The sequence below is a fragment of the Pleurodeles waltl genome, chromosome 4_1 (genome assembly GCF_031143425.1).
Source record: "Pleurodeles waltl isolate 20211129_DDA chromosome 4_1, aPleWal1.hap1.20221129, whole genome shotgun sequence".
NCBI lineage: Eukaryota > Metazoa > Chordata > Amphibia > Caudata > Salamandridae > Pleurodeles > Pleurodeles waltl.
The window spans coordinates 258,053,651-258,077,312 of record NC_090442.1 but is presented as its reverse complement, the minus strand read 5'-3'; the positions used below and the strand labels follow the sequence as shown (position 1 = coordinate 258,077,312).

The 23,662-nt window shown below is 43.0% G+C and overlaps 1 pseudogene; it reads left to right on the top strand.

Annotated features, from left to right (window-relative positions):
* LOC138287150 (60 kDa heat shock protein, mitochondrial-like) overlaps positions 1 to 23,662 on the top strand; it is a 108,464-nt pseudogene that overhangs the window by 58,966 nt on the left and 25,836 nt on the right.

The following is a 23,662-nucleotide window of genomic DNA, read 5'->3' as shown; positions in this document are numbered from 1 at the left end:
CGCTTATGAGCGCGCGCTGGTGCGTCTGTGCGTCTGGCCCCGCCCCTCCACAAATGGCTGGGACCGATGTTCCTTGCAGCAAAGTTCAAAAGCTACGTATCGATAATCGAGATACAGATATTCGGGGAATACCAGTACAAATAGTTTCCATGTTCTTTTTCTGCATTTGAAGACAGATAAAGAGTTAGCAGAAGTTCTTTGCAGGCATGGATTTCCCATACCGCACCAGATATGGAATGTAGTTATAGCACATTACTTTAAATAATAAACGCATGCTCCATGTGTGGTGATCCACGTGATGTGTGATTTACATTGCTTTTCATTGCTCGGCTACAGACAGTTCAGCTGTCTGTTTGCAGAACTAGTGTTTCCACTAGAGTACATATATCTCAGAGAGGTCTTTCAGTCAGCCATTTTATCATGATTGGATGGCTTTGTGCCTATCTCTCTTGTCAACTCCTGATTCAGTGGCTTCCCTCCCTTCTCGTGTGTTTGTCCTACCCAGGAATATTTTGGTCTCACAGCGGTTTGGTTGGATGAGTTGTGTTCTTACATTTTATAGGGAAGTAACTTTCTCTTTGTGCAGATAACACTTGGTTGTTAGTTTATTTTAACTTTTAGTTTCCAGATTTACGAATTCATGGCTGGATGTTGCTACCACTGTCAGCATTTTTATACACTATCATATCTGTATTTGTTAAGATATTGTCATCTGTGAAAACAGGACAGTCCCAGTGCTTAATTTGAGTCAGTGGTTGCTGTGAGGGGCAACAGCACTTACGTTTGGGGACCAGCACTTATTTGCCCACATCAGATATTTAACAAGTGCAGGAGAGGGAAACACAAGCAATGGGGTAGAGAAAGACAGCAAGCGTGTCATTAAGGGAGACCGCAGGAACCTCCAAGAGTGAGATAAAGGGGCACTGAGTGTCCTGTAGTGGGCCAAAGACTACCAGCCTTGGTATTTTGCATACCCGTATTTATTTTCACCAACTGCCGGCTTCTGAGCTGAGCTATAGGCACCAGCACTCTTTATTTCACAAATTAAGCACACTGGCCTGTGAATACTGTACGTTCTAAAGTTCTATGAGAATGTACGTGAGCCATTGGCAAAAGAGTCTGGTTAATGACAAACTCTGCCCAAATCCACTTGTTCTAAATAATTGTAAAGTAACACTTTACTCTAAATCTTTTTATGAGAACTTTCAAAAAAGTATACATTCAAACGTAGTCAATAAATGTCTGGTTTCCCTTTGTCTCCCTTTATGTGGTTTGTGTCTAGATGTACATAATATACTCAAAGGAATACTCTGACCCATAAGGTTTCATCAAATCTAATACACAGCAGCAGCCATGTTAATATCATGACCTAATACACCCCCAAAGAAAATATTCAGGCTTATTCCCTGATACTTGCCCTTGGAAGAACAACTCAGGACTATCAACGGTGAGAGTGCTAGCGTTCCACCACTACATGCAACTAGGTGGTTGGTCTGTGATGGAAAGTTAACCTCACAATTTTCTTTGACTCTGGGAAGAGAGATGTACAAGGCGTGAAAGTCTAGATTGAAGGAGGTGATGTAGGGTTCATCTAGACACTGTGCAACACATTTTCGATTGCTGTTGAAATAAAGATGTGAATCTGAAGCTAGAGTTTTTGTGATTACAAAACACCTTAATAATATTGCAACATATATTTCCAGTAAAAAGAGAAGACAAATACTAAAAAGTTCACAAATCACAAAAATCTTTAAAAAATCAGGCAATTCAGTAAGATGATAAAACTGAAGTCACTGTATATTAACACAATACACTGTTAACGATCAATAGATGACCGTGATTACTGGAATTCTCAAAAGAACAAGAAACACAACACAAAAGCAATGCAGTTACTGTAATGATCCAATAGTTGAAAGAGTGTTCACAAACATATAGGCCCTCATTAGGACCTTGGTGGTCGGTCCTATAGTGGCGGTAGTACCGCCAACAGGCTGGCGGTACATACCGCCATATTATGACATTGGCGGTTTGGCAAAAACACACCGACCGCCACAGTGTTAACGTGTATGCGCGCTGACGTCACAGGGGGGGTGGGGGGGGGGGGTCGGGGGTGGAAAGGGAAGGGCTTCCCCTTCCATCCCTGCCTTGGGGGGGTGGGTGGGGAGCATGGGGGGGGGAGAGCTAGCGCTCCCCCCAGTTCCCGGGTGTAGGACGAGGTGACCTCGTCCAAGGCACCCGAGTGGTTAAGGTTCTGGAACACCTTCCACAACCTCAATGGGAAAATCATGAGAAAATGTTCTCTCTCAAACATGATTCTTGAAATCCCAGCAGGGTAAAAGTACCTTAGAACACACCACAATTCCTAAAATTAGCATGGTACCATCAACAAATGATTTATATTGTTGTAACTAAAGTTTATCACCCTTTATACGTTCTCCTTTTTGTGACCCTCAAAACCTGTCATTCATTACAATACATCTCAATGGGTGCTATCATGGTTAATGGTCCCAAGATAGCTGCCATCACTTTCTGGTTGAAGTGCTGACAGCCAATCAAATCTCACCATAAGATCTGTGCTTAGGCTATACCCAGATATACACATTTCTATTCCCTTTAATATCTCAAAAACTACTGAACAAATTTACACCAAATAACAAAAAGCACAATCTGCCCAACAAAATCTATCTTTCTGCCAAATTTGGTCTAATTCTGTCCAGCGGTTCGGGCTGTAGTCGTGTTCAAAACTTCTATGGGAATTAACATGGGAAATATATATATGTAGATGTGTGTATATATATATATATATATATATATACTACCTATAGGCAGTCGCCACTAAGTAGTTATAGTTAGGACCTTTTTTTCCATAGACAGAGACTTTTTTGTTTTGCCAATAACTTTAGTGTTTGATGAATCTTCAAAACATTTTAAAAACTTAGACTTTGGTCAGTTTGTGTCAAAGCCCAGCTCACCTGAGTCCTTGTTCAGTTCTGATGGAGGTTGAAGACAATCCGACCCCACCCTGAAACTGCTTGTTCCAGCACACTAGTTTTTAAAACAGTGCACTAAGAACAGAAGCTCAAGGGAAGGGGGGAAGTGGATAAAATAAAATAAAGAGACAATAGCGTTCTGGGGTTTCCACTGTTGAAGTGCTGCACAAATCTGCGGCCCTCTCTGACTTCGGTAGAAACTGGTGCCTAATAAAACATAAACAAAGAACAGATAAGTACATCCTATTCCTAACTGGGTTCCTGACTATCCCTTTATTTATTAGAAATTTTCTTCTAAAAGTACCTCTTGGATCCTGGTCTCTAGTTTCCAGGTTTGGAATGTGTTACTGCTCTGGGATGTGCTTTCTATTACTCTAAAGCTTCTAAAACATTAAACAAATACCGTTATCAGAATTATCAATATCAAACATTCATCTTAATATAACTAAAGCCTAAATTGCCAATAGCAGACTCACTTTTCACATATTTCCAGAATCTTTTATAAAACAAATACTGTACTTTTACGTCAAAATACAGCATGTAATTTGTGCAAGTCCTTGATTTACTATTTGCCTTGCTGTTAATGGTTTCCACGGTTCGATTCTTAAAAGTTCCATAAAAAAATGTTTGCTTCACAAAGTTCTGCAAAGTATTGTTGTAACAAGGAGTTTGAATCACAATGTTCGTGGAAGGTATCTTGTTTCAAATTGTCTATACACGAATCCAGAAATTGTTGTCAAAGTTCTTTCAGGTAATAAAAGTTTTGCACTTACTTGTTGCTGGCAAGAGATACTGATCAGTCTAACCTTGTCTTCTTTCTCTTTTGCAGGTTGCTTGTAGGAGAGAGGCTGAGGCAAGGAGGAACCGGAAACCGGAAGAAGGAAGAGCCAGCAGCTGCGCCCATTGAAGCCAATGAAAGTCTGTAGAGAGCAGGAGTGCCAGCGCCGAGGGATCTGTCCTCAGGTAAGCGGGAGGTAGACGAGCACAAGCACTGGGCGAGGCTCGAGGGCTGCCTTTTATAGACAGGGCTGGGTGTGGTCCTCACATGCTGCACATGTTCTTGAAAGGTGTGCAGAGCTGGGTGTGGTTTGAAGAGCTGGGTGTGGTCCTCACATGCTGCACATGTTCTTGAAAGGTGTGCAGAGTTTCAGTTATTATGCAAATGAGTTAAATTAACACATGGCCTAGAGAGGAGTGTTTTAAAGAAGCCTTGGTAAAAGCAAGGCCCAATGTGTAAACAAAACAGCACATTAAACAACAAACACAGAAGCCTAGGGGGGGGGGAAGGTGAGATAACAAGAAAGGCTTTCAATAGTAATTTTAAAAGGGAGCTATTACAGAACCCACTAGTGCAGTGAGAGGGGACATGCTCTTTGCTGTGCTCAAACCCTAACAGTTGCCCCCCTCAAAGGCCCTCCTACAGGACGGGGTTTTCCTGGATTTTTTAAATAAAACCGTCTAATCAGCTGTGGGGCATGTACATATGATGCTGGTTCCCATGAATTCTCAGATTCATCATATCCTTTCCATTCTACTAAATAAAACAGACGTCCCCTAATTCTTTTTGAGTCTTTTATGCTTTTCACTTCATATTCTAGATTTCCCTTAATTGGTATGGGTGGAGGTGGTGGTTCAGGTCGGGTTTTTGGATTGTACGGCTTAAGCAAGGACACATGGAATGTAGTATGTACTGGATATTCTTTTGGTAAATCTAATTTTACTGTTACCGGGTTTACTATGGCAGTTATACTAAAGGGTCCAATGAAACTTGGTTGCAGCTTTCGGGATCCCTCTATGTTTAGGTTCTTTGTGGAGAGCCATACCTTGTCACCGATTTTATACATTGGGGCCTCAGATCTGTGTTTGTCTGCTTGTCTTTTCATGCTTTCCTTGTACTTTAATAAATGTTTCCTGGCTTTGTCTTGTATGTCACCTAACCTTGTTAGTCTATCCGTTACTGTAGGTAACAGAGAATCTTCTAACAAAATGGGTATAGCTCTTGGATGATACCCCTGCAAGAAATAGAATGGTGAGCAAAGTAGAGCTGAATGCTCAGTATTATTATAAACAAACTCCGCTACAGGGAGAGCTTCCAACCATTCACTAGAATAATCAGCCAATAAACAACGTAGCGTTTGAAGTAAGGTTTGGTTCAGTCGTTCAGTCTGTCCATCTGTCTCTGGGTGGAAAGCAGTGGATAATGCCACATCTATTTTCAGTTTTTTACATAATTTTTTCAAAAATTTAGAGTTGAACTGGCTCCCTCGGTCTGACACCACTTTGCTTGGCAAACCATGTAAACGCACAATTTCCCTTATAAAAATATCGGCAAATTCTGCCGCCGTGGGTAATTTCCGTAATGGTACAACATGTGCCATTTTAGATAAAAAATCCACTATAACCAACACTGTTGTGAAAGATTTTACAGGTGGTAAACCTACAATAAAGTCCACGCTCACAGTGTGCCAAGGTTGCTTGGGTGTTGGCATTGGTATTAACAAACCGTCAGGGGCCTTATGAGAAGATTTATGTCTTGCACAAATTGGACAGGTAGTGACAAATTGCTTAATGTCCTTTCTTATAGTGTCCCACCAAAAGTGTTTTTGCACATTTTCCAGGGTTTTTACCCAACCAGGATGACCTGCCAACGGTGAGGCGTGATGCCAAATTATCACCTGTGTTTGTAATTCAGAGGTGGGCACTAACAGCATGTTGTTGTGATACAATAAACCTCGTTGTATTGTGTTATGGGAATCTTTTAACCAATCCTTAGGTGCTATTTGCATGTGTGCATTATATAGATCTGTGATGAAATCCTTCTGTTGTACTGGTGCCAAAAACTTTTGGGGAGGAATAATGGGTTCTCCTATTTTATCTTGTTTCATGTCTGAAGTATGTCCGTATCTAGATAACACATCAGATTGAATTTGTTGTGCACCTGGTCTATAGGTTATTACAAAGTCAAATGTGCTAAAAAAAATTAACCAGCGCCTCTGACGTGGTGTTAGTGCTTTAAGTGATCCAAAAAACTGTAGGTTCCTATGGTCAGAAAAGATTGTAACTGGGTACTTGGCTCCCATTAAATGGTGCCTCCATTCTGAAAAGGCTACTTTGATAGCTAGTAGTTCCCTTTCAGCCACAGTGTAATCTTGTTCAGCTGGTAATAACTTTTTGGAATAGAAGGCTATAGGATGTAACTGGCCATCTACTGCATCTCGTTGAGAGAGAACTCCTCCTAAAGCTACTTGTGAAGCATCCGCTTCAACAAAAAAAGGCAAGTCATGATCAGGATGTTTCAGAATTGGGGCTGAAGTGAACTTTTGTTTTAGGAGTTGAAAGGCGTGTGCCGCCTCATCAGTCCAAAGAAATCGTTGCCCTTTCCGCAACAAGGTAGTTATTGGGGCCGCAATGTCTGCGAAATGTGCAATAAACCTCCTATAAAAATTGGCGAAACCCAGAAATTTCTGAATATCTTTTACAGAGGATGGTTCTGGCCAATCAGCAATAGCACTGATTTTCTTTACATCCATAGTTATTCCTTGAGGTGACAGGCAGTATCCTAAAAAGTCCACCTTGCTGACATTAAAAGTACACTTTTCTAACTTAGCAAAAAGATGATTTTCTTTTAACTTTGATAATACTGCACGAACATGTTGGGTATGTTCTTCTGAGTTCTTAGAGTAAATGAGGATGTCGTCTATGTATATTATGACACAAACGTCCAGGAATTCGTGTAGTACCTCATTTATAAAGAACTGAAAGGCCGCAGGGGCATTACATAACCCAGAGGGCATTACTGTGTACTCAAATAAACCAAACTTTGTCTTGAAAGCTGTCTTCCACTCATCCCCCTCTTTTACTCGGACCAGGTGGTAAGCTCCCCACAGATCTAGTTTAGTGTATACAGTAGAATGTCTTAACTGATCCAACAACACAGGTATTAGAGGAAGAGGATATTTATTCTTTATTGTAGCCTTATTTAGTCCTCTATAATCGATACACGCGTGCAGGGATTTATCCGGCTTCGGGATAAAAAAGAGTGGAGATGACACCGGAGATGTGGAATGACGGATGAACCCAGACTGTAGTAGGTCATCTAGGTAGGTTCTTAAGTATTTGGTTTCTTCGTCAGTCAAAGCATATACTCTGTTATTAGGTAAAGGGGCCCCTGGGATAAGATCTATACGACAGTCATAAGACCTATGTGGGGGCAGCACACTAGCCTTTACTGGATCAAAGACGTCTTTAAAGTCAGAATATTCAGGAGGGAGACTTGGTTCATCTTGTATAACACTAGCACAGTGTAATACTGTGCTCTGTTCTGTACCTGCTTCTTGATAGCAATTGGTTCTACAGAAAGAGGAATCCAAAGTAACATTTCTATTCACCCAATCAATTTTTGGGTTATGAGTTGTTAACCAGGGTACCCCGAGAATCAAACCAAAATTAGGAGTATCTATCAGATCAAAGCTAATCACCTCTGTGTGCCCGTTCTGACAGACCATAACAAGTGGACTTGTTTGTTTTGTGATTAATCCAGAGGTCAATTCTGACCCATCCACTGCACATACTGCTTCTGGACAAGGCTTTAGGCACATAGGAAGTCCTAAGTTTTCAGCTAACTTATTATCCACAAAATTTCCTGTCGCGCCTGAGTCCAGTAGGACAGGGAGAGAATGCCTCACTTGGGTAGTAACAATTAAAACGACCTGAATTATGAAATGTCTAGGTATGTGCGGTACCATGAAGGCTGCAGCATTAGAGGTTTGATTAAGATGTTTTCTCGAACAAGTAACCTCTCCCCTTGTCGAGCTTAATCGTTTCCCGATTCAGTTGAGGAGGTGGAGGAAACAGCACACTTTTGTAGATTTTTAGGCTTTACTGGACATTCTCTGGCAAAGTGACCTGCCCTTCCACAATATAAACATAATTGAAGTTTTCTCCTTCTTTCTTTTTCCTCTGATGTGAGTGAACCTCTGAGTGTCCCTATTTGCATAGGCTCAGGTTCAGGGAGTTTATTATCTGGGTCTTTCTTCTCGTGTCTAATACAAGTTAACCGTGATTCCAGTTTGTATTTATCTCCCTTTCTTTCTCCTAGTCTATGTTCTAATTTCACAACTAAATCTACAAAGTCCGAATAGTCTTCTGGCAAATCAACAATATGAGCCAGCGCGTCTTTTAACTCGTCTCTCAAACCTTTATAGAAAAGGGAGACACGCTTTTCTTCTGGCCAGTGTGTCTCGGTGAGTAAACGATTAAAACTAGTGAGATAGGTCAATAAATCCTTGTTACCTTGTTTAAGATTTAAAAGCTCATTATCACTTGCCTGCATGAAAGTGTGTTTTGCAAAAAGGCTGGTCATGGTACGTTTAAATTGATTCCAATTATGGAGGATGGGATCATCTCTCTCCACGAAAGGAATTGACCAATTGGCTGCTGTGCCACCCAAATAAGACAAGACGAATGCCACTTTCGTAGCATCAGTAGGGAACTGTTGTGGCTTACAAACGAAGTGTAATTGACATTGATTGATAAAAACATGGAATTTGTTACTATCTCCATGAAAACGTTCAGGTGCTGCTAAGGGCACAGCATTAGGAACATTAACAGTGACCTCAACTGGGGGAGGCAAAGTTGTATGTTTTGATGGCGCCCCTGTCTCTGAGGAGGTTTTAAACAAAGGCGTAAAAGCTGTGTTCCACTGAGATACCCTAAATTTATACCTGCTTAAATCCTGTTTTAAAGAGGTATTCTCCATCTTTAATCTCTCTATTTCCTCTTGCATATGTTGCAAGATGCCAGACACTGATTCATTATGAGCCAAGTCCTCATTTAGGGCCTGCGCCATTTCCGTGACGTCAATGCCCTCTATTTCTTCCCCGATATTCATCGTCCACCAGAACTGAATTTTTTCATTTATTTAAGGCTTGTGCTTCTGTCAAAGCCCAGCTCACCTGAGTCCTTGTTCAGTTCTGATGGAGGTTGAAGACAATCCGACCCCACCCTGAAACTGCTTGTTCCAGCACACTAGTTTTTAAAACAGTGCACTAAGAACAGAAGCTCAAGGGAAGGGGGGAAGTGGATAAAATAAAAAAAAGAGAGAACAGCGTTCTGGGGTTTCCACTGTTGAAGTGCTGCACAAATCTGCGGCCCTCTCTGACTTCGGTAGAAACTGGTGCCTAATGAAACATAAACAAAGAACAGATAAGTACATCCTATTCCTAACTGGGTTCCTGACTATCCCTTTATTTATTAGAAATTTTCTTCTAAAAGTACCTCTTGGATCCTGGTCTCTAGTTTCCAGGTTTGGAATGTGTTACTGCTCTGGGATGTGCTTTCTATTACTCTAAAGCTTCTAAAACATTAAACAAATACCGTTATCAGAATTATCAATATCAAACATTCATCTTAATATAACTAAAGCCTAAATTGCCAATAGCAGACTCACTTTTCACATATTTGCAGAATCTTTTATAAAACAAATACTGTACTTTTACGTCAAAATACATCATGTAATTTGTGCAAGTCCTTGATTTACTGTTTGCCTTGCTGTTAATGGTTTCCACGGTTCGATTCTTAAAAGTTCCCTAAAAAATTTTTTGCTTCACAAAGTTCCGCAAAGTATTGTTGTAACAAGGAGTTTGAATCACAATGTTCGTGGAAGGTATCTTGTTTCAAATTGTCTATACACAAATCCAGAAATTGTTGTCAAAGTTCTTTCAGGTAATAAAAGTTTTGCACTTACTTGTTGCTGGCAAGAGATACTGATCAGTCTAACCTTGTCTTCTTTCTCTTTTGCAGGTTGCTTGTAGGAGAGAGGCTGAGGCAAGGAGGAACCGGAAACCAGAAGAAGGAAGAGCCAGCAGCTGCGCCCATTGAAGCCAATGAAAGTCTGTAGAGAGCAGGAGTGCCAGCGCCGAGGGATCTGTCCTCAGGTAAGCGGGAGGTAGACGAGCACAAGCACTGGGTGAGGCTCGAGGGCTGCCTTTTATAGACAGGGCTGTGTGTGGTCCTCACATGCTGCACATGTTCTTGAAAGGTGTGCAGAGCTGGGTGTGGTTTGAAGAGCTGGGTGTGGTCCTCACATGCTGCACATGTTCTTGAAAGGTGTGCAGAGTTTCAGTTATTATGCAAATGAGATAAATTAACACATGGCCTAGAGAGGAGTGTTTTAAAGAAGCCTTGGTAAAAGCAAGGCCCAATGTGTAAACAAAACAGCACATTAAACAACATACACAGAAGCCTAGGGGGGGGGGGTGGAAGGTGAGATAACAAGAAAGGCTTTCAATAGTAATTTTAAAAGGGAGCTATTACAGAACCCACTAGTGCAGTGAGAGGGGACATGCTCTTTGCTGTGCACAAACCCTAACAGTTTGGCTGCAGTCTTGAAATTTTCAGGGTGATCTGTCAAGTGGGGGCCAAGAAAAATGGGGGTTCCCAAAACACTTTTCCCCCATTCTGAGTAAAGGGGCTTTGTCGAATCTTTGAGCACGACTATAGCCCCAACCACTGATCGGAATTACACCAAATTTGGCTAAAAGCTAGCTCTCGATCCAAAAAACATGCTTTTTGTGATTTGGTGTTAATCTGTTCAGTAGTTTCAGAAAAATTAGAGTGTGAAAAATTTAGATATATAGGGACGTGGATCCTCCGTGAATCCATACCCATCGATCTGGGTCCGGATCCGCAGATCGGCAAGAAAAGCAAGGCCCTGATTGGCTGGCTGCAACCTGACAGAACAGTTGCGGCTGCCATTTTGTTTGTCACATTGGCTCGGGGGTGGGAGGAGAAGAGTACGAAAACATATAAGGGCACAGGATACAGGTATCCTCACCTCAGAGGACACATTAGGGACCCCTCAAGGGCAAAAAAATGGCCTAATTTATTTTTTTTGTCAGATCCGTGGATCTACGGATCAGCAGATCCTTGCTGTCCCCTGAGAGAGTAAAGAGCTACAACAGGGTATTTGGGTCCCTGGTTACTTGAGAAGGACTCACATTCTTCTCAACTAATAGCTGACCTCCTTACATTGGTGCGGGTTGAGTGCAGTGTCTCGAATGCAGCGAGGGTTGGGCTCCTGCAAGGATATTGGTACAAGGCCTGGCTAGTACCTGTGCCCAACCTTCCACTGCATAAGGCTGAGGGAGGTATGGCCATCCCACTCCCGCTGCGCAACCTCCAGGTTGCCCGAGGAGTTTAGGCATACGGTCATCTTTGAATATGATGAAAAAACACAGAAATTCACAGAAAAAAAATAAAGGTTAAAGGGATTTTATAGTTAGGTATGATAATAAGATGTTAGCTTACATCAAAAATCAGCAGAACTTTATTGAAAAACCAAGGGTTAAAGTGACTTTAAATGTTGAAAGGGATATGAAGTAATTTTAAAAAATTTAAAAAATAAGCTGACTTACCAACTACTGCACGTTCAGGATTACAGGCTTGGAAAACTGGAGCTCTATCATAGATGGGAAAAACAGCAGTGGTCAAAATGAAACTCTTAACCCAGATCCTCTATGTCATGCCTTTCCTGACCAACCACCTCCTCAATCTCTACTTAAGCTCCAGCAACTTATCGAGAGCTTTGTTTGGGATGGTAAATAGCCACGAATGGCAAGGAAAAGGGCTTAAACAGCCATCACCGAAGAAGGACTGGGAATCCCTCTCCGGGGCAACTGCTTCCTTGCCGCACAACGCTTGGTAGAATGGGCAAGATTCTTTATGGAAAAGTATTGGTGCTTCGTAGACCAGGCAGTGGCGGGCATACACAAATGGAAAATACCATGTCTCTCCAAGAAGCACAGGCTACCCGGAGTGTGTATCCCCCCATTAGTAAGAGGGACGGTGGTGGCGTGGGACAAGGTACAAATCAAGAAGGAGATCTGCTCACTCCTGTCTCCACTCACATCACTCATTCGCAATCCTGACTTCCCACCAGCTGGACAGGAAAAGAGTATCAAGCATGACAAGAGACTGGCTGCAGGAGATTAGGAGACCTGTTTGACCATAATTGCCTTCTGACCTTTTCCCAATTGCAAGATTCGTACAGCCTCCCAACCCAAGAAAAATGGAGATATATTGCTGTCCAACACTAGGTCACCCAGCCCCATCTCCACCCGCATGTTAGCCACAGATTATCACCCTTTGAGAAATGTATAATGACCTGCATTAGTGACTGTCAACTGCTATCAGACTTTTACAATTTTCTTAATAAACTCTTCACGCAAACCAAATCCCCAGTAAAAAACAAGAGGGAAGCACAGCTGGAACGCACCCTTGCACCTAAAGAATGGGAAGACTTTTTTTTGCATAACCCGTGCCTGCGTCACGAAGAGGAAACCCTGGGTTGGAAACCCTGCTCAAGATCAACAATTACTGGTATCACATCCCAGCTAGAATGGCAGCATGGAGACCAGATGCTTCCAATAAATGCTGGCGCTCCTGCGGAGAGACTGGCACACCGATCCACCCTTGTTGGCGCTGCCCGAAGCTACATTGAAACTAGGAAGAAGTCCTACATGATATTGACGGAATCTTCGACACAGAGCTTCCTCACTTCCCAAGCTGCATTTTATTGGGTTTACCCAATGTCCTGACATATCCCTTACAGTCCCGCAAGGGGAAACCAATAACATTCACGTCTGCACAGCGAAAGCGGCAATAGGATATAATGGGACACCAGTAACACCATCTGCCAAAGTCTAAATCAGGCCCAAAGTCAGTGGTCAAAGTACATTAAAAAGTATGGGAACTGTGATGTTGCATGCAGTGGAGTGTGGTCAGTGAGCGTGAGGGCACGATTAAAGTTGCTGCCAAAAAAACTAAATATTCTGTGTGTTTTTTGGTATTTCACCTACAGGTAGCTACATATAAAATAACATGTCACTTAAATAAAAAATATATAAAAAAGTTAGGTTAATCAGTGCAAAGGCACTTCGGTACCTTATTAAACCTCTATTAGTTAATGCACTGCAGAGGTCTGGGTGTAAGCAGAGAGCCACATAATTAAATATTGGTTAAAACTGTGGAGATTAGCGACTGGTGTATTTTTTGTGCTAAAAAGTCCCAGCCTGTGACATAAAGCCCTGTAAATATTTGTCATTATTTTAATCTTGCATTACACTCAGTGTAAGATAGATTGCTTAAAAAGGCACAAAAAAGTTCAAGATAAAATGATGCTTCCAAATTATAGATTTTAGTAATACCCAGACTGTACGTAATCCATTTTATTTATAAAGCTGTCCCTTAAGAGCAAGCACTTCACAGCTCAGCTGGTAACTCCCTTGCACTACTGCTCAAAAAGAGTAAATCTTTGTCATCACAAATCTTCAAGTGATTCCATCAATTAAAGCCAGAACCGCTTCCACACACCCTTTACATTTGCAAATTAACCAGTTGTCACATTTGCATTCTTTCAGGGAAGCAGGCATACAGGTTCCTAGGCAAGAAGGCTTGTTTATCATTTAGCTGTCTGCCTGCCTCCAATTTCACAGCACAGGAGACTCCCTGAATGACACTTCGGCTGAAGCATTTAAACTATAGGAATTAACTGACCCTCGACGGTTGTTTTTTCTCATAGTAAAGGAACTTTTTTTCATAAAAAATTATGGGCTTGTCGTGCCCCTCAGATCCCACCAACTTCGGTCACTGGATTTAGGGCCATATGTATGAAAACTGGGGTCTGCGAATAGCAAAATGCGATTATTAAGAAATCGCTATTTCAGAGTCGCAATTGGCTATGTAACAAAATTGCGATTCGGAATTAGCGATTTCTTAAAAATCGCTATTTGTGCTTTGCGAGGCCCATTTACCGAATCGCAATTTGCATTCTCGCAATTTGCGGTTTTTTTGCGATTCGGTAAAAGATCGCAAAATGCGAGAAAGTTCGAGAATGCACACCTGGAGGAGTCTGATGACATCACCAGCAGGAAATGAGTCATCCCAGGCAGTTTCAGGTGCCACACCCAAACCAGCATCCTGAGTGAGAGCAGCCCAGCCACATAGAGCAGCACTCTGAAGAAGCAGCAACACCTGAGCCAGAATGGAGCCCCAAGGTACTTCACAGGAGAAGCAGGAGAGGAAGCGCAAACTCAAGTTCAGTGAACAGGAGCTGGAGGTACTGACAGAAGAGGTTGTGAGGAGCCATGACCGCCTGTTTGGTAAATCATCACTCCAGGTTCTTGAGAGCAAGAAAAGAAGGCTATGGCTTGACATCCAGGGTAAAATCTGCACCATTGGAGTGGCACAGTGCTCCATTGATGAGATTAAGAAAAGGTGGTACGACCTGCGGTCCCGGGCAAAGGAGAGGGTGGCAAGGAGACTTGCAGAGGCCAGGGGCACAGGTGGTGGACCACCAACCGAACCACCTGCCACACCACTGGAGGACCTGGTGGAATACACACTCCTCCCTGAAGCAGTGACAGGGGTCACAGATATCGACACCTCCGCTCAACCGAGTACCAGCCAAGGTAAGTGCAATGTTGTTGTGTGAACCCAATATGTGCATGCATAAAAGCCCCTTAAGAATTAGCATGTAATGTGAAGTAGTGTGTGAAGTAGTCCAGTCCACATCTGAGAAGCAGCACAACAATGCATTATGGGAGTTGTGGTCCACAAACTAGTACAGACAGTAGCATGACAATGTAAGGAAGCATAGTGACACCCAAGGTAACTCAACACACACAACACCATGCGGAGCAGTACCTGTACCTTTATTGCCATTTTTGGACAGATAATGTAACATACAGAACTGACATGCTGCATATTGTTGTTGCAGGTGGGCCTGGCCCAGCAGCCACACACAGTCCTTGTGTAGGGGAGACGGACACCCAGCAGCCCTCTGACACCAACACCAGTGGGTCCCTCAACATCTCCACTGTGTGCCGCAGGCCCAGGCCACTACCACTGCCAGACCTCAGTGGCGACTCGGATGTGCAGCAGGAGGGGCCAAGCACACCGTCTGCACCAGACAGGCCCAGCCAGATGCCGGAGGACAGGGGTCATGCAGCACAATGCAGGAGTGCCACAGTGTCCCAGCAGCAACTGCATGAGGCAGGTGAGGGTCCATCCTTGTTCGGGGGACGTGAGGCTGCTATGGTGCAGCAGCAGCGCCTGCAAAACAGGAGAATATTGAGTTTGGACCGGACCCTGAGAGTCCACAATAGACATATGATGGGCCTGCATCGGCAACTTGACACACTGAACAGCAACATCACCCAGCTGCGTGAGGGACAGGTGCAGGCCTCTGAGGACACTAGGGAGCTTACTAGTGCAGTGCGTGACCTCTGTGAGGAGCTGCGCCACGAAAAGGTGAGCCGACGCAGACATGAACACTGCTTCAGGACAATGTTTGCAAACTACTGCAGGTCCTCAAACAGGATGGCAAACTCCACAGCACTCATCGCCCGTCGTGCTGTGGCGGCCCAAGTGGAGGCTGCACACACCAGCAGGGATGTGGTCCAGGGCCTTGTACAAATCACTTATGTGATTGAACTAGTCCTGGGACAGAGATCTGCCACTCCCAGTGAGGTAGCCTTGGGGGACACTGAGGACAGTTCGAGCCTTTGTAGTGTGGCAGTACCTGCATCAGACACCAGACGGCGCAGTGCCAGGCGCAGCACTGCCACTGAGGGTGACATTCAGGGTGCCAGTGAGTCAACTGGGCACCCAAGTGGTGTGCGTGGGAGGAGGAAGTGACTCTTGCCACATTGACACTGGTGTTCCCACTATGATGTAATAGTGTGGGACTCAGTTCATTTGTTTATGTTAGTTTTTGCCAACACCTGTTTACTTCATTTTTCACCATTCATTACCTGACGTAAGGTAATAAATTTCTATCACTACAGGTACAGTTGTCAGTGGAGTTTTGTCATTCATACTCACGTCTGTAATTGTTGTGTGTGATGTCAGCACGCCTTTGCCTTCCCTCTGCTGCACTGGTCCTGTCTGCTGGCTGTAGAGGTGGTATGGGATCGTCATCCTCATCTGATTCAGTGTCACTGATTTCTATAGGTATGCCCCTGGTTGTAGCTGTATTGTGCAAGATTGCACAAGTAGCCACTATTCTACATGTGGTTTCTGGACTGTACTGTAGTGCCCCTCCACTTTTGTGGAGGCAACGGAAGCGACTCTTCAGGAGGCCAAATGTGCGCTCCACCACATTGCGGGTTGCCCTGTGTGCTGCATTGTATATCCATTCTGCTGGTGTTGTGGGATTGAGGTAGGGCGTCATCATGTAGGTGCGCACTGCATAGGCACTGTCTCCTGGAAGGGACAGAAGGTGTGATGAGTAACTCAGCCATCTGACATGGGTTTGTTATCTATGCGCCAATGTAAAGAGTGACAGTACCTAGTAGATATCCTTCACCAAACTCCCCAGCCAGCAGTCTTGTGTGAATGCCGCTGTGACGAAAGATGTATGAATCATGTGTGCTCCCTGGGTACCTGGCCACAAGATCAGTTATGATATAGGAGGCATTGCATATCACCTGTATATTCATGGAATGTTGGTGTTTACGGTTGCGGTACACATACTCTGTGACTGATGATGGACATATTGCCACATGTGTGCCATCTATGGCACCTAGGACGTGGGGGAACTGTGCTATCTGATAAAACTCCATTTTTGTCTGCTGTATTTCCTGTGGGGTGTGGGGGAATCTGATGTACTGTTGGAGTTTGCTTAGCATGGCGTTGATAAATGCATTGAAAAATCTGGAGAGGGTGCTCTGTGACAGCCCCCCAGCTGCTGCTATGACCCCTTAATAGCTCCCTGAGGCGAGTAGGTGTAAGGAGCATAATACATGCACATGGGTGGGGATACTATGTGTCCTTAGTGTTCTGTGCTGCAGTACAGGTTGTAGCTCAGCTATCAGATCAAGTATCATGGCTGAGTTCAACCTATACCTCTCATATATTTCCTCATCTGTCAGGTCAAAAAGTGTAATGCGCACTCTGAAAATGCGCTCCTGTCTCCTCCTCCCTCTCCTCAACCTGCCAGGATCCTCATCCTCCTCGCCATGACGTAGAGTGCAGCCATTGTGGAACAGAGTCTGAGTCATTCTGGGCCTCTTTATATAGGTTGCACCTGGTTACCACCTGCTTTCACTTAGTGGTATTTTGCATGTGCAAAATGCCATTCTGCGAAAAATCGCTATTTGCGATTTTTTGATGCATCTATTTGCGATTTGGATTTTGCAATTTGCATTTTGCACCTCGCAATTTCCTACTGGAAATACCGAATCGCAAAATGCGACTCGCAAAACCAGGTCGCACCGCAAAAAATCGCAAATTTTGCGATTTCTTATTTTTGGTCTGCGAATGCCTTTCATGCATCGCAGACCACGTTTTTGCACTTGCAAACGGCCGAATTTACTGATTCGCACCATTTGCGAGTGCAAAAATATTTCATACATCTGGCCCTACGTGTGGTGGAAAAGCTCACAGCAGCCATCAAGAGCAACCTGCAGCAGTTTGATAATATGTGGGTGCCCTGTGTACAATTTCGGGAGCAGGAATTCAGAGAACTGTCTTGCTCATGATATGTACAGGTCCTCCGACTCACGGAAGCTCAATCCTCATTCCCCACCTAGAGACTGTGGCTGAATGATATTCCTTACGTGTTTGATTATCTCCTGCCTTCACCTATGGACTCACCCATCCCAGAGATGTTATCCACTAAATTCTCCCCTGCCTCCCCATCCCCAACCCCTTCCTCTCCAAGTCAGGCCCCCCACTTCTTAGCTCCACCCCAGTTCCTCCCCAGCACCACTCTTTTGGATGTAGGTTAGGGTATTTGTTGACTACAAAACTTTAATAAAAATGTTCGGGATCATATAACATATGTAAAGGAACACCCTCTCAGATACTTACCCTGTCAGTTCGCACCTCTAATTCAGCCCTGGAATGCCCTGAGTCACTGGCAGCCAGTATCCAGAGCACTAGTGCCTCACCTCACATACTCATATGCTAAGGATGTTAAGTTTGGTGCTGAGGCTAAGACCTTGATGCATCAAGGGGTAGACTTGTTGGTGGATGTTGTGGACATCACAGTGGGACCAATGGGAAGGACTGTCATCACTGAACAAAGCCAGGGAAGTCCAAAGGTGACAACAGTGGCCAAAGCAATCAACCTGGAAGATAAATATATAAATATTGGTGTTGGTTAGTTGTTGCGCTACAAGATGTTCCCAATATAAAAAATGAAGAGGCTGGAGGTGGAACAACCACTGCAACTGTATTAGCATGTACCATTGTCAAGGAAGGATTTGTAAAAATAAGTAAAGGCATAAACCCAGTGGAAATCAGGAGATGCGTAATGCTGGCAGAGAAACTGAAAAAGCTATCAAGAACTGCCAAACACCAGAAGAAATTACACAAGTTGCAACAATTTAATCAAAAGGCGATCAGGAAATCAGAAACTTTAAAAAAATATTTTATTGGCATTTCATAAAGTACAATAGCAATTGACACATAGATACTATTAATTTGATTTGTGATCACAGGAGTACAAATACAAGATTGACTATTTCTCTTTGTTCTGTCATGACAGATCATACTTAGAGCACCTGCACACTAAAAGACTTAAACTTAGAACATTGGAATTGTCTTAACCATAACAGCTCATCCTCTACCCCCCACCCCATGCTCCATTTGTCAATCCAATCAGGGTGATCCAGCATCCTCCTTTGTTTCCTCAGTCTATCCTGAGGGTAAGTATGATTAACCATCCTTCCACAGATACCCAATTTCAGACTGGTACCCTATTTGCCTAATACAGCTTATTTGCCAACGGCAATCATATACTTTCCTGCAGGTCCCTCATGGGCACCTAACACCTGGATGGTCAGTCAGGGCTTGTATCATGGCTCCTCAGGATATCAAATCTTCTGCCAGTTTCTCATCTCGTCTCACTTTTCCTCACAATTGGAAACTTAATATCAGATGCCATGAAGAAAGTGGGCTCAAGGGTGTCAATACAGTGAAAGATGGCAAAACTCTTAATGATGAGCTGGACATCATGGAAGATATGAAGTTTGACAGGGGATACAGCTCACCATACTTCATCACCTCAGCAAAAGGTCACAAAATGTGAGTTCAAGGATGCCTTTGTTTTGCTCAGCAAAATGATTATTTCCAGTATGCAGTTCATTGTTACTGCTCTTGAAATAGCTAATGCTCATAGTAAACGTCTGGTCATTAATGCTGAAGATGTTGATGACAAACCTCTAAGCACTCTGGTGTTCAACCGACTGAAAGGTGGAATTCAAGTTGTTGCAAGCTGCTGCTATAAAAGCACCAGGTTTTGGAGATAATCGAAAGAACCCGCTTAAGGGCATGACCAGGCTCCTGGTGGTGCTGTATTTGGAAAAAATGGACTGACTATAGACCTTGAAGATATTCAACCTCGTGATTTTGGTAAAGTAGGAGAGGTGATTGTGGCTAAAGAGGATACCATGCTGCTCAAAGGTTAGGGGGATAAAACTCAGATTGAGAAGCGTGTTCAGGATATCTTGGAATAGCTGAAAGTTACAAATAGCGACTATGTAAAACAAAAGTTCAATGAAAGACTTGCCACGACTATGAAAAAGAAAAGTTGAATGAGAGGCTTGCGGAACTCTCTGATGGTGTTGCCGTTCAAAAGAATGCTGGTACAAGTGGTGTGGCGGTGAATGAGAAGAACAACAAAGTTAATGATGCACTGAATGCAGCATGTGCTGCTGTAGAGTAAGGTATCGTTTTGGTGGTGGCTGTGCATTGCTTCGGTGCATCCCAGCTTTAGATGCTTTAACCCCACCAGATGAGGAACATTGCAACTGGGATAATCCTCTGACAGAGCAGTGTAGTTTACTATCACCGTCTGGACCTGTCAAATTAGATCAAACTTTCCCTGATGCAACCTTTCTTAAACCTTACCAATACTGCAAGTGCAGTGATATCAATGCTTTGGATGTATTTGCTTTTTATGGATTCCACCAGGCAACTGCAGCATGATAGAAAACCTTCCCCCAGGAAACCGTACAATTCTCCTAGCTGACGCAAATGCTACTCTCTTTAATTACGAGGGGATGAGTCTCAAAACTGTATAAAATGTTTGGTGACTCCCTGCGCCTATGCAAGCATGATGCCTAAATACACTGAAAGACTGACTTGGGGGAGCACACTTCCACCAGGGTCAATAATAAAAAACACTATTCCTGTGTGTCCAATGCCCCTAGTTAAAGGTGTACCATGGAGCAAACAGTGACAGTGAGGCTTTACTGTGGTATGGCCTTTCCTTGAAATGCCCTCATTTTTCCATATAAGCATAACACCCAATCTGTAGAAAAATAAGAAATCCCCCTTCTGCACTCAATTGACTCCGATTCCCCCAATCACCATCCTTCACCCTATGGGAGAACATATTTTCGTGAGCATTCCATTACACCTAACTCTGCTTGTGCATGCACATGGGCCATTTATAAATTGGCTTGTTTTAGTTTCAGAAAACCGTTCAAAAATAACTTTTTGAACGTTTTCTTTTTTTTTTTAAAGCAAAAAGCATTGAAAGATTATCACCATGGATTGACGTGCATTTGCGGCAACCCTCTTTTCATGCATTTTGTCATTCTTAACAACATGCTTTTCCAAAGTAACTGCCACCAATGCACGTGTCTCGACGACAGACATCTTGACACAGACTTTTGTTAAAATAAAACTAAATGCATGTCCACTGTGAAAGCACGAGCAAAAAGCATTGGTAATGCCAACAGGTTTCAGAGGCAAGACATATCGGCTTTTCCAGGACTTGTTCACAAAGGCTGTCTTTCAAAATCCAGCTTCATACAGAAAAAGAAGCAGACAGATTTTATGCAGATTACTTACCATTAGATGCTGACATCGACACAGGATGTTTCTAGAAAGCAGTCCACCAAAATGAGAAATTGACAAGAGAAATCTGACGGGTCAGATTGGAACAGAAAATAGGCCCAGGCACCAAATTAATGTGGCCCTTATTAGTAAATTGAATAGCTAAAAAAGAGGCTCATGTCTGAAATGTGTGGCAGTTTTGAACTTGTAAAGACATGCTGCGTAGGTGTTTTGTAAGGTATGGAAAACTGCATGGATTTGAGCTTGCTGCATGTAGTGTTTGTTTTAATATCAGGGAAATCATAAGTAAAAACATTCTCAGCAGACCATACAACAGGCCATAAAAAAGCCCCAAAAAGTCCTACAGACTGACCTGTGAGTCCAGCCTGTCATGCTCTGTCTGATTGTTCAATGGGCCACTCTGACGCTGAGAGCCACAGCTGTAAATCAGTGCTCCTAGTTAAATAAAAAAGACATCTAGAATGTAATGTTATGTTTGCTTACATTTTGTATCCTCTTAAACTAAACTTGCCATGGAAAAGCAAATCAGGGTGAGTGGTTAGTGCAGCTATAATGATTCCATGCCCATCTGACATCTCCTAAAATGGCAAAGTAAAATGTAGGGCTAATAATTACAAAACAGATGGTGGAATAAAGTATTTGGTTCTGAAGAAATCGTTCCCAGTCACAATATTGTCAAGTTGGTTCTAAAACCAAACTGAAAGGAATATTTAAGATTTTGAAGCAGGTTAGTACCTCATAAGGCCAACAGTGCTGGTTCAAACTCGGGTTGATTAACAGGGATTAGACCCTTCTTTATGCTGAGAGAGAAGCTTACTGAGCTGCTAGATAAGTAGGGTAATTCCTGAAAAATGCCCAATGTCCTAGCCCTCCAGGACTCTTTTAATTTCTACATCAAGAGATTTGTGATTAGATCACCAGATGCTCCTATAACAAGTAATTATTATCTAATACAGAAGTCTGCAACTGGCTGATCTTGAGGACCAGTAGCTCACAGACTCCTTCAGAGTAGCTCACAGTCTTGAGTTCATGTTTAAATAAGCACGGGTCACATTTTCCTTTTAAAGTGAAGGGAAGGCTGTGTTTAGTTTACAATATTATCCTCAGGCTGCAGATAGCAGGGCCTGATAATGAGCAGGCTGGAGTCAGATTTATGACCCAGGGCACAGAGGTGAAGAACTGAAGCACTGAGGTATTTACATATAACTAAAAGTCCTTGTCAACTCAGTCAGTCAGTCAATCATAAAAAACTTAATTCCATTTTTAGTAAATCACAAAAGCACACATATTAATAAAAACAAAAATATCATGCATAAATATCTTTTTAGTAAATTAAAAAAATAAGAACTAAACTAATATAATTGAATAAAAAAAAAAGACCCTTCTCCACAGCAGATCTCATGCCTATTGTCTTATCCACCCCATACGTAAAACTAGGTACCTTCAACCATATTGTTTTCTTATAAGGGGTGCCCCTTTACTGAAATTGAGAACTGCCAAGCAGACTTCCTGAGATAAAGGGAGTCTGGCCTAGCAGATCTCAACAATGGAAGCAAAAAATAACGCTTCGGAAAATAATTCATTGAACAGAAAAAAATGAACAGTTGACTGTCTAGAACCGTCGTCTCAAGGACAATAGGGTAGATATCCGACCCAATCCCACCGGGTCGGAAAAGCTACAAAAAATTAAACAGTACCTAGACGCAACCTAATCAAGTAAAATCTATGTTGGGTTTTGCAACAAATTACAAATAAAACTGCAGCAATAAGACAGGCACAACCTTCTGAGGCAACATCACACTTTCCATATACGCCAATTTCACTAGAGATTTCGCTTGTGGGTGGATATGGGCTGGGTCATAGTAAACTCCCTAAAACCTGATTCTTCAAAAACTCGTTTAACATATCCTATCCATGGGATCTTGTCATGATTGGACAGAGACAAAGCAAGGACATACATTCTGTGAAGGCATCAAAAGCATTCTATAGGCTATTTCCTGTTCTGGCCAACAGAACTGCATCATCTGCATAGAGTAACAGGTGGGTGGAAAAATTGCCTATCCTTGGGTAATCTATTTTTGTTTACCGCAGAAACGCCTCCAGAGCATTGATATATACCAAAAACAAGAACAGAGCTAAAATGCACCCCTGACGGACACCTGCAGTAGAAGAGAGACATCAATAATTTCACCCCCCCCCCCGGGTCTTAACGGACTTTCACCGTGGTATTCCAGTGGAGCCTCCAGAGAAGATTGATCAATGGTTCCTCCACACCCATGGCCACTAACATGTTTCAAAGTTTCTCACAGTTTACCATATCAAAAGCGCTAGATAAGTCCATAAAGGCCAGATGTATAGAGCTCTTCATGGACTTGGTGTACTTGCTTACAATCAATGCAAGGTTCTGGCACTGCTCCACCATTCTCTGGCCTTTCCTAAACCCATATTGGAATCTTGACAGTATGTTATTATCATTAGCCCACGTTTCCAGAAGGGTTAACAGCACTCCTCCCAAAACCTTAATTGTAGAGTCCAACAGAGAAATTGACCTGCAACAGGGGCTCAAAGTGCAGGATTATTCCTAAAACGATCTAAGGGAACTCCATCTGGGCCTAGTGCTTTCCGGCAATTGCCCTGACTAATCGCTACCTCAACCTCATTCACTGTGATTGAATACTCAGGTTGTTAACTTGAATAGCATTATTGGGAGCAGAAAGACTATATTCTACCTCTGCAAGTGTCTCCCCTTGGGGGTTAAGTATATGGGTAAAATGGGCAATCCGTTCTGCCCCAGTGATCAGACA